General features: G+C 40.9%; 1 protein-coding gene and 1 pseudogene across 1 annotated transcript in view; one reads left to right on the top strand and one right to left on the bottom strand.

The window, feature by feature from the left end:
- The window catches only part of PATJ (PATJ crumbs cell polarity complex component), a 431,680-nt gene that overhangs the window by 41,157 nt on the left and 379,503 nt on the right, over window positions 1–11,020 (top strand). The gene's annotated exons all lie outside the window — the stretch shown is intronic.
- Window positions 10,132–11,020, bottom strand: part of LOC105756227 (60S ribosomal protein L9-like) — a 2,147-nt pseudogene continuing 1,258 nt past the window's right edge.

Consider the following 11,020-nt stretch of genomic DNA (forward strand, 5'->3'; position numbering starts at 1 on the left):
TACCTTATGTGGGGTTTGATGAGCATCTTGGATAGATATCTTGTCATCTTTCACGATATCAGGGAAGTTTTTTGCCAACAAATCTTCAACAATTCTCTCTGTATTTTCTGTTATCTCCCCCACCAACCCCGTTCTGGTACTCCAATCGCTTGTAGGTTATTCTGCTTGATGGAGTCCCATATAATTCTTAGGGTTTCTTTATTTTTTAAAATCCTTTTATCTGATTTTTCCTCAGATAAGTTGGTGTCAAGTTCTTTATCTTCAGTCTCACTAATTCTGACTTCCATTGCATCAATTCTGCTCCTATGACTTTCTATTGAGTTGTCTAATTCTGAAATTTTATTGTTTATCTTCTGGATTTTTGATTGCTGTCTCTCTATGTATTCTTGCAACCTGTTAAATTTGTCATTATGTTCTTCTCTAATCTTTTTAATTTCCTCTGTTGTGTGTCCTGCGTTTTGCTTAATTTCCTTCCTGATTTCTTCAAGAGTTCTGTATATTAATCTTTTGTATTCTGCCTCTGGTAATTCCCATAAATTTTCCTCCTTTGGAAAATTTCTAGATTCTTTATTTTGGGAGCTTGTTGAAGCCATCGTGGATTGCCTGTTTATGTGATTTGATATTGACTGTTGTCTCTGAGCCATCAGTAAGTTATTATATTTATTTATTTTATGTTTGCTTACTGTGTCCTTGCTTGTTGTTTTGTTTTGATATGCCCAAATAGGCTGCTCGAATGAGGTAGTTTGGTTATTGGCAACTTTGAAGCTCTAATGTCCTGCCACCAGGTGGTTAGATCTGTTACTAGGTATGTGAGCTTAGGAGTCTGCCCACTTCTCCTGTATGGATTCAGCTCAGGTGCCCAGGTCAATAGCCACCAAGTGTGTAGTATAGGCTCTCACTTACAGCCCTAGACTGGCATGGGTGATTGGTGTAGGCACAAACGTCTGGCTGCAGCAAGGGGACATACTCTGAGTGAAGCAGGGGGCTGACGGCCACCCCCGAGTGTCCAGAAGGAAGGCATGTCCCTGTTGCCTAGAGCACGTAGGTGGGTGGGTTTTGCCGCTGCACTGTGAGCTCCCAGTGCTGTTGGCTGTAAGGACTGGGGTGTACCTCTTATTCATGGGCCCTTCTTGCAGGTGGCTAGGTGGCATTTGTGGAGCTACCAGTCCTTAGGCCCCTGATGTGGGTAGGTGAAGACCCTGCTTAATGGGCAGAACAGGGTCAAATGTCAAGAACCTGCCAGTTCACAGCGGAAACAGTTGAAGTTAGAGTTCCGGTATATACCCTGTTGTACTGCAGTAATGAGGACCTACTCTGTTGAGATGGGCCTTCACAAGTCTATGCAGGGGGTAAGGCACTCAAAGTCCACGGATCTCTTTTGCCTGTGCCTAGGCAAAGGAGCTGTGCCTACCCTGGGTTCCTGGCTTAGTGGAGCTGGCAGTTTATTTTTTCCTGTTGGTTAATTTGTTCACTCTCCAAGGCCGGGAGAATGGTTCAGGGTGTATGACGGATCCTACTTCCGGCCCAGGGCACTCGGCAATTGCTGAAGCTGGTCTGGAACTCAGTGCAAAGCAGGGAGTGGGGATGTAAATGGGAGAGAGGTTTCTCCCTGGGTGGGGGGTGGGGGTGTTTTTGTTCAGCACAGTAGGCCGTAAGCAATGCTTCTCACTCCTTCTGGGTGGCCGTGTAGACTCTGGTGCTGGGTCTCTCCCAGTGTGGAATATGCCTCCTGAGCACTGATGCTTTCCTGCCTCACCGCTCACCACCAAGCTGATCAGGCCTGAAGAAGCTCAGGCTCTTGCCAGGTCAGGTCTGGCAACTTCTCGCTGCTTCCGAACCGTCTCTGCCTCCCCCTGCCGCTCAGTCCGGTTCCTTAACTCTGCCTTTGATGTTCAGGGCCCCTAGATTGCCATATATAATTGAATCATTTGTTTTTTTGGGTCTTTGTTGTAAGAGGGTCCACAGGAAGCATCTGACTACTCTGCCATCTTGGCCCCGCCTCCTGTACTATTTTTATTAGAAGAAACTCAAGTTAGTGAGTGTTTTTACTCTGATAATTACTTTGTTAAAAGGTATGTTGTTGATAACTGCCGTCAAGTGGGCCCCCAACTCATGGCGACTCCATGTACAATGGAATGAAACAGTGGTGGGTCCTTCTCCATCCCACTGAACGGTTGCGGATCAGACCACTGTGATCCGTAGTATTTTCATGGATGATTTTTCCAAAAGTAGATCACCAGGCTTTTCTTCTTAGTTCCTCTAAGCTAGAAACTCCGCTGAACTGTTCAGTATCCTGGCAACATGCAAGCTCCATTGACAGATGGGTGGTGGCTGTGCTTGAGGTGCATTGGCTGGGAATTGAACTTGGGTCTCCCGCATCGAAGGTGAGAATTTTACTACTGAATGACACCAACAAAGTAGTTGATTAATTTTAGTGGCAAATGAGTGGTTTTTGGAAAAAGGCCGGAAGGAAGAAGGGTGATGTACTTGTTTTGTCTATCACAAGCATTCCAAAAATGGTATGAGCATAATTTCTGTAGCGAAGTTTAGGACACACAGACTGCAGTGTGGGGAAAATGGAACAAAATATATGTGGTGGAAACTAATCATTACTGAAGAGTATAAGTGCCCAGGTCTTTTCAGCAGGGGACTGGCCACACAATCAGAGATCCTTAAGTACGACAGTTGCCCAAATTTTTGTGTTCTTCATCAAAGAAAATTGCCACCAACAGGAATACAAACCACAAAGCCAACCAGGTTACAGGTGGAGTATTGATAATCACTGATTAATTTTGAATAGTTCAATGAGAAAATTTGTCTTTAGCTAATTTAATTATTCTAGGGAACTGACTGAATTTTCAGTTCTGATTCTGAGTTTTAACATGTTATCTTTTAGCTTTGATTTCAACAGTGTCCTGAATGTTCAGCATCAGTTATTGCCTACGTCTTAGGCAAATAGCCCAAAATGTCAAGTTGGTTTTGGGATTTATGTATCTCTTTCCAAATTCCAGGAATATAGAACTTTGACAGCATCCAAATATATGTTGTCTTGTGTTCCGTCGAGTTGATTCTGACTCAAAATGACCCTGTATGACAGAGTAGAACTGCCCCATAGGGTTTCCTAGGCTGTAATCTTTAAGGGAGCAGATCACCAGGTCTTTTCTCCTGTGGAACCTCTGGTGAGTTTGAACCTGCTGGCCTTTCGATCAGTAGCAGAGTGCTTGACCATTCCAGCACCATGGCTCCTCAGCCAGATATATAGCGTACAAAAAATATAGGGGGTTACAAAACACCTTGGTCATTTGATAAAAAGGCAAGGCTGGCACCCTGTTTTGCATCTACATTTGCATGGCGACAAATGTATTTGGAGTCCAGGTGGAGAGCCACCATTGATCTTTGGCTTGGAGAGTTTCTTTCCATTTAATCGGTAGCTCATAAATGCTGAGCTTTGGGGGCAAAGGCTTGATAATTAGACACATCTTGAGCTTTGCTCTCTGCAGGAAGCAATAGAAACTTAAAGCCATTCGTGGACTTTAGTTTTTAAATAACTTCTGAAATCATGACTTCATTTACACTTGATAACTCTTTGATTCTTCAAACTTGCTGATTCCATTGAGATCTGGGGAATTCATATTGGGGAGTTATGTGCAGTCTAATTGTGATCTGCCCAATTCACATGCACAGTTAGAGGCTGAATGCCTATACTTTCTTAAACCAATTGCCAGTGATGTTTTTCTCCCAAATTTTCAAGATAGAAGTATCAGATGTCTTGTTAAATCAGTGGCAAGATATATTCTTGTGAGCTGCTGGGAGTCTGAAAAGTGTGTTCCTCAGGGTCCTTAATTCTCCTAAATTCTTGATCTGAGGATGTTAATAAGGCTTTTCAATAAGTTTCCTCCACCTAGAAATTTAAATTAAATTAAATTTCTACCACTGCATCAGCTTTTTTCAAATATTCCATTAATAGGTGATGGCTAAGGACATGTGTATAAAAAAAAAAAAGCCACAATGTTTTAATAATTTCCTTCAATCAAATCATACAATGAACCAGACATGAAAAATTCATGGCATAAACTCTCTGGATAAATGATGGAGTGGAAGCTGCTGAGCATAATAAACTTCTCAGTCTCTGGAGACTGTACAACATGAGCAACATGAGGGCAGTGGCATGCCATGGCACTTTAATGTCTAGGCTATGACCGATCGATTGTAGGTAGGCTGTGACAAATTAAACTCAGCTTTACCATGTTTAAACACTTGAAATTCCTTGCTGTAAGCTGGGTTAGTTTTTCTTCCTGTTGCTGTTGAGTCAGCTCTGACTAATGGTGACCCCATGTACAGCAGAAAGAAAGGTTGCCGAGTCCTGTGCCATCTTCATGATTGTTTGTATAACTTGAGTCCATTGTTGTGGTCACTGTGTATTTTGGGTGCCTTCCAGCCGAGGGGGCTTATCTTCCAGCATTATATTGGAAAGTATTCTGTTGTGATCCATAGAATTTTCATTGGCTAATTTTTGGAAGTAGATCACCAGGTTTTTCTTCCTAGTCTTAGTCTGAAAGCTCCACTGAAACTTCTCCACTGTGGGTGACACTCCTGGTATTTGAAATACTAGTGGCATAGCTTGCAGCATCATAGTTGCTTAGCCTAGCTAAGTAGGTAAAACTTGTTTGGCTGAAGATTGCCTATGACCATACTCTAAGAGACATAAGTTTACATTTAGCCTGAGTGCTACATGCTAGGTATCCAGTGGTAAGAGTTACTTGTGTTACTTCCCTTTCTTTCCTCATGTGCTCTTAGGGTTTTAGTCCCCTTCCCTAGATATTATCTAACACTATGGAATTGTAGTTATTTTCCAGGTCTGGTTTGTGAACATTGTTTAGCTTTTGTTAAATATGAGTCAGAGTGTTGGCTGGCCAACCAGTTTTTAAGTACCCCTCACTTTCCGTTGGGAGGAGCTCCCACCCCTTTCCAGTGGGTGGAGTCCCTGGGTGGTACAAGTGGTTAAGCACTCAGCTACTAACTGAAAGGTTTGCCATTCGAGTTCACCTAGAGATGCCTCAGAAGAAAGGCCTGGTGATCTGTTTCTCTGAAAGATCACAGCTGTGAAGATAATCCTATTCTGATGCACGTGGGGTTGCTACGTGTTGGAATCAACTCAATGGCAACTGGTTTTGTTTTTTTCCCACTGAGATACTCTATCACCATGTTTTCCAAAATGTACCGGGAGATCAGTTGGGAGTAGGACGATGATAGTAAGACTTTATTTTTTAGTTTTTACTTCACTGTCATGAAGTTTCTGTTTTATATATGTATTTTTTAATGTACATGGCATATTAGTTCAGTAATACATGCTTATAAAAAATACATTGTGGTGAGTAGTCAGCATATTTTCACTGATGGGAATATGTGTTTAAAAAAGTTGGGAGACTTACTAATCTATACCATTATCAGAATTACCTTTTCAAAATAGAAATCTGGACTCAATACTTCCCTACTTAAAAACCTTTAATTACTTCCCGTTGCCTACAGGATAAAGACTAGTCTACCTAACATTATTTACAAGTACCCTCTTAAAGTAGCCTATCTAAACCCATGCTTCTCAAACTATCTGTGATGAAACGTCAGATTTTTTCCCCCCAGTCTTTCAGGGACCGATATTTTTGTAAACTATTAGAAAATGAAATTTAGAAAAGATATAAAATGTAAGGTCAGATTTTTTATTACTAAATGTAACAGACATTAACATTACTCTGCCATATTGCTATGAAGGTTTCTAAATGCTTATTCTCAATTTCGGTAGTTATCTCTTTGTAGGCCAGGCATCAAGTTTGCAGTACACACTTGGAGTAACACCGATCTAAACTACTCTTCCACCCTTTCTGTTACTTCTAGAGACCATACATTGGGCCATGTAGGTCCCAAGGTGGTGCAAACGGTTTGTGCTCAACTGCTAGCCTAAAGATTGGCAGTTCGAACCCAGCCAGTGGTACCATGGAAGAAAAGTCCTGGTGATCTGCTTCCGTTAAGATTACAGCTAAGAAAACCCTATGGAGCAGTTCTACTCTATGATACGTGGGGTGGCATGAGTCAGAATCAGTGGTAACTAACAGCAACAACAGAGCTGGTTACTATTTTCACAGCAAGCCGTGTGCTTCTATACCTGTGTGCAGTGGTTCTCAAATTGTCATCTCTGGGCCAGCAGCATCAGGATCACACGGGAACTTGTTAGAGATGCAAATTTTCATGGCCCAACCCAGACCTCTGAATCAGAAAGCCCTGGTGGCGCAGTGGTTAAAGTGCTCGACCGCAACCTTAAAGTCAGCAGTTTGAACCCACTAGCTGCTCTGCGGAGAAAGATGTGGTCAGCTGCTTCCGTAAAGATTTACAGCCTTGGAAGCCCTATGTCAGTTCTTCCCTGTCCTTTAGGGTCGATATAGGTCGCAAATGACTCCACGGAAATAGGTTTGGTTTGGTTTGGTTTTGGTTTAGGGCCCAACAATCTGTGTTTTAAGCCTTCCAGGTGATTCTGAAGGAGCCCTGGTGATGCAGTGGTTAAAGCGCTTGACTGCTTACCCAAAGGTCGGCGGTTTGAAACCTCCAGTGGCTCTGCTGGAGAAAGATGTGGCAGTATGCTACCGTGAAGATTTACAGCCTTGGAAACCCTATCGGGTTGCTATGAGTTGGAATCCACTTGACAGTAATGGGTTGGGTTTGGTGTGGTTTAGGTGATTCTGATGCAAGCTGATGTTTGAGAACCACTGACCTAGTGTTAGCCCTATATGTCCTTCAAACCAGGACACTTTTGAGAACAAATGGAGTACTATTAACAATGCTAGGTAAACTGGGACTGTTTGGGCAAATCAGGATGAACAGTCACCCCACGTTTAGTGGAATGCTCATTCCCATTCTTTTTCTTTTATTAAGAGGGAGGTTTCTAATGTGTTCTCAGATTAGTGTTCCTAAGCTTTCCTAGGCAGGGTTAGTCACTCTCACTTCATGATTTCTCTTGGCATGTGGTGCACACTTCTGCTGTCATATGTATATGTCTTACAGTCTAATTGCATTGTGTTACCATTCTCTTGCTCTGTATCTCTCTTGCTATCATTAGGTTATCTTACCCATCACCTTTTTGTTGCTTTTATTATTTTTTAAATTATAAGATTAATACATGCTTTTTAAATAAAATTCAAGTGTCACTGAAATCTGTAAAGTGAAAAGTCTAATTTTATCTCTCCATCCTCTCTTCTACTTTCTAGAAGTAATCATTGTTACTAAATGGACTGTATCTTTCTAAATCTCTTTCTAGAAACCTATACACAAACACACATGCAGATACATTTTTTTCTTACAAAAATGAGAAAATACATACATATTCTGAAACTTGCTTTTCTCCCATTCAACTGTATATATTGGATAACTTTCCTGTGTTAACAAACAAGGTTTAACTGTCAAAGCATCCTCACATGAATGAGAGATCTTAACCAACACAAACTTTACTAATGAGTCATAAGCTATCTACAGTAGCCTGGCAGAGACAAGCATTCTTTCCTGGAGAAGCCAAGCCAGCAGACGCAGCTTCCAGAAGTGTCCCTTTCTTCCACCAAAGACCAAACCCATTGCTGTCAAGTCGGTTCCTACTGATATTGACCCTGTAGGACAGAGTAGAATTGCCCCATAGTGTTTCCAATGCTGTAAATCTTTACGGAAGCAGACTGTTACGTCTTTCTCCTGTGGAGTGGCTGGTGGGTTCAAACCACCAAACTTTCAGTTAGTGGCTGAGTGCTTAACCACTTGCACCACCAGTTCTTCTTCTTTCTTCCATATTAGGTCACATTATCAACATGCTTAAAATACCTAGTTGCATATGGATTCACATAAAATCGTTTATGAATGTATTTCTGACAGTCTTTGACTACAGTTTTAAAATTCAACCTTAGCATGCATTTTTTGTTTTGGATTAGTAGGAAAGTTCTGATGGAAATCCCCAGTTTTACACTCGATTAGTTACACAAACAGAAAATGTCTGTGACATTATCTCCCATTTTCCAGCTGGCCATACCCGATAAATCCATAAATTCCAGAATTATTTACAAAAAGCAATTAAGACAGAACAGGTATATCCTGACATTTTTAAAGGAGGGACTGTGTTATCTATAGAAAACCATTAGCACGTTTGCAAGGAGGTCTGGTATCACACAGGGAATCCCAGGCAGAAGGTTTGAGCCACCTCCTTGCTTGCTGTTAACTGTTTCCTTCCGTTTGTTTCCCTACATTCAGACCTACTTTATTATTTTAGTGACTGATTGCTATTAATAGCAATTAGTTTTGCTATTAAAAGTAATGCTGTGGTAAATATCCTTGTGCATACATCTTTATGCCCTTTATTAAGTATTTCTTTCAGAGAGACACCCAGAAGTAGATATTCTGGTTAGAAGAGAATGCAGTTTAAAATATTGAGATACTGCTAAATTGTCCTCTAAAAACATTGGGCAAATTTGTATTCCCGCCTACTTCTTCTCCATAACATCAGGAGTATAGGCTATTATTAATTAAAAAATAATGCCAATCTGACAGTCTAAGACGGCATCTCATTGCTTCAGATTGCATTCTTTGATTCAGAGAGGTTGATGACCCAAAAGCTGTTCTTATTGATTGTTTGGGTTTATACTGCTATAGAAAAGGACAGTGTCATTGTAACTGCCCTTCTGTTATTCATAGGTACCTGTTAATGGGTAGTTGTAAGGGTTGCACAGTCAGGCTTGCTTCTATAATGCTGTATTCAGCAGTTCTTTTCATAGTTTTCATTGAATCCAGTGAACATATGGATGGAAGACTTGGACTTTTTTTCAGTGCTGATGACCTCTCTTCCTTTTTTTTTTTTTTTAATTGTGATAAAAATATATATAACAAAACATTTGCCATTTGAACAGTACAATCCAGTGATATTAATTATGTTCGTCATGTTTCTCAACTATCACTACTATCCTTTCTTTATTGGTTTTTAATATGCTTTCTTGCTTAATGACCTTGAATTAGAAGATAAAGGTCTCATTCAGCCACTGATCCAGGGTTGATGTAAGAAAATTTTAATTGTGTAGTACTTATATTTCTTTTCATTTTTTTGTATTATTGTGCTTTAGGTGAAAGTTTACAGCTCAAGTTAATTTCTCATATAAAAATTTATACACATATTGTTTTGTGACATTAGTTGCAGTCCCCACAATGTGACAGCACACTCCTCCTTTCTACCCTGGGTTCCCTGTGTCCATTCAACCAGTTCCTGTCCCTTCCTGCCTTCTCATCCTGCCTCCAGACAAGAGCCGCCCATTTGGTCTTGTGTATCTGATTGAAATAAGCACACTCCTCATGTGTATTATTTTTTGTTTTATAGTCCTGTCTAATCTTTGTCTGAAGAATGGACTTTGGGAATGGTTTTAGTTCTGGGTTAACAGAGTGTCCAGGGGCCATATTTCAGAGGTTCTTTCAGTCTCTGTCAGACCGTTAAGTCTGGTCTTTTTATGTGAATTTGAGTTCTGCTTCGCACTTTTTTCCTGCTCCGTCCAGGACTCTCTGTTGTGTTCCTGATCAGGGCGGTCATTAGTGGTAGCTGGGCACCATCTAGTTCTGGTCTCAGACTGGTAGAGTCTCTGGTTTATGTGGATCTTTAGTCTCTTGGGCTAATATTTTTCTTATGTCTTTGGTGTTCTTCATTCTGCTTTGCTCCAAGTGGTTTGGGACCAACTGATGCATCTTAGGTGGCCGCTCACAAGCTTTTAAGACCCCAGATGCCACTCACCAAAATGGGATGCTGAACATTTTCTTAATAAAGTTTGTTACACCGATTGACCTAGATGTCCCCCGAAACTATGGTCCCGAAGCCGTAGCCCTAGCTTCTCTGCCCCTTAAAGTGTTTGGATGTGTTCAGGAAACTTCTTAGCTTTTCTTTGGTCCAGTTGTGCTGACTTCCCCTGTAGTGTGTGTTGTCCTTCCCTTCACTGAAGATAAACTTTGTCTACTATCTAGTTAGTGAATTCCCCTCCCTCTCCCTCCCTTCCCACCCTTGTAACCATCAAAGAATGCTTTCTTCTGTGTTTAAACCTTTTCTTGAGTTCTTATAACAGTGGTTTCATACAATATTTGTCCTTTTGTGACTGATTAATTTCGTTAGGCGTACATTTTTTGAATAGGTGGATTTTATTGCATCTTAAAAATATTACCTGTAGGTCTTAGGAGTCATGTGACCTTGTTACCGTAGCTGGACCACTCTTAGATCATACTCATCAGCCTGTTGAATGGTCCTTTTTTCAGAGACATAGATACTATCCCCAAATTTTCAGATAGCCTTGTTTTTAACTATTGTGGCTTGCCGAATTGATACCAGTTCAATGTCATTTCCTTTAAGAATTAACTCATCTTTCTGGGCTTGAGATACTGAATAAACACCTGGCCTCATCTGATTGCTATGGATATATTTTTCACCCAAGAAGCTTCGGATTTCAACAAAAGACCTACCCTCTTGAATGACAATGTTGATGGGGAAGTGAGCATACACAGACCTCATCTTGTAACAAAAGCCCAGTGTAACACCGTTGATCATTGTCATGGATTGAATTGTGTCCCTCAAAAAATGTGTGTATCAACTTGGCTAGGTCATGATTCCCAGTATTGTATAATTGTGTAATCTGATGTGATTTCCTTATGTGTTGTTAACTCTAACTATAATGAGGTTATATATGATTTCCTTATATGTTGTAAACTGTATCACTATGATGAGGTTATACTGATGAGGTCTTCAAGATTGGATAGTGTCTTAATCCCATCTCTTTTGAGATATAAAAGAGAGAAGTGAGCAGAGACCTGCGGGAGCCTCATACCATCAAGAAAGCAGTGCCGGCACTACAGGGGAAGTCAGCACAACTGGACTAAACCAAAGCTAAGAAGTTTCCTCAATACAATCAAATACTTTGAGAGACAGAGTAGCAGGGATGGGAGGTCTGGGGACCATGCTTTCAGGGGACAT

Source organism: Trichechus manatus, unplaced genomic scaffold (assembly GCF_000243295.1).
Source record: "Trichechus manatus latirostris isolate Lorelei unplaced genomic scaffold, TriManLat1.0 scaffold00003, whole genome shotgun sequence".
Lineage (NCBI taxonomy): Eukaryota > Metazoa > Chordata > Mammalia > Sirenia > Trichechidae > Trichechus > Trichechus manatus.